The following is a 596-nucleotide window of genomic DNA, read 5'->3' on the forward strand; positions in this document are numbered from 1 at the left end:
GCCTTCCTCCTTTCTCCCTCGACCGAGCTGAAAAACCCGCTTCTCTGAAAGTGGCGCCAGAGGAAAGGGCTCAAGTCAAAGTGCTGGCCGGTCGAGTGGTTGAGCTTGTCCGTGAGGGCGTGACGGGCATGGATTTGCTGGAGGTCTTCCTCCGGAGGCACATCCAACCGCTCCAGGCTCGTGACCACCCGATGTGGCTGTACTCGGGTCTTGACGACACCACTCGGATCCACCCGGAGGAGGTCACCGATGAGATGCTGGAGGGGTGGCTGTCGAGCATCACAGGAAACAAGGACAACCCCCGAGGAGCCAGGAGGGTAATTCCAGTCGACAACTCGTACGACGTGGACCAGGTATGTCTCTATGCTCCTGACTGAGGTCTTGTTTTTCTTCATTGGTCTTCTTTCAATTGGTCGATTGACCTTTGTCTTGTCTGTTGTTTTTCAGGCGACTACTGAGATGTACTCGACGCCCAATGGGGCACAGGGGCCAACTGAGGAAGGGGAGGCGAACGGAGGTGAGAGTGGGGACGATCAAGGCGAGCGGGAGTCCAACGGTGAAGGAGAGGGAGGCGACGATGTCGACTCCAGCGAAGA

This window comes from Triticum aestivum, chromosome 2A, assembly GCF_018294505.1.
Source record: "Triticum aestivum cultivar Chinese Spring chromosome 2A, IWGSC CS RefSeq v2.1, whole genome shotgun sequence".
NCBI classification, from domain to species: Eukaryota; Viridiplantae; Streptophyta; class Magnoliopsida; order Poales; family Poaceae; genus Triticum; species Triticum aestivum.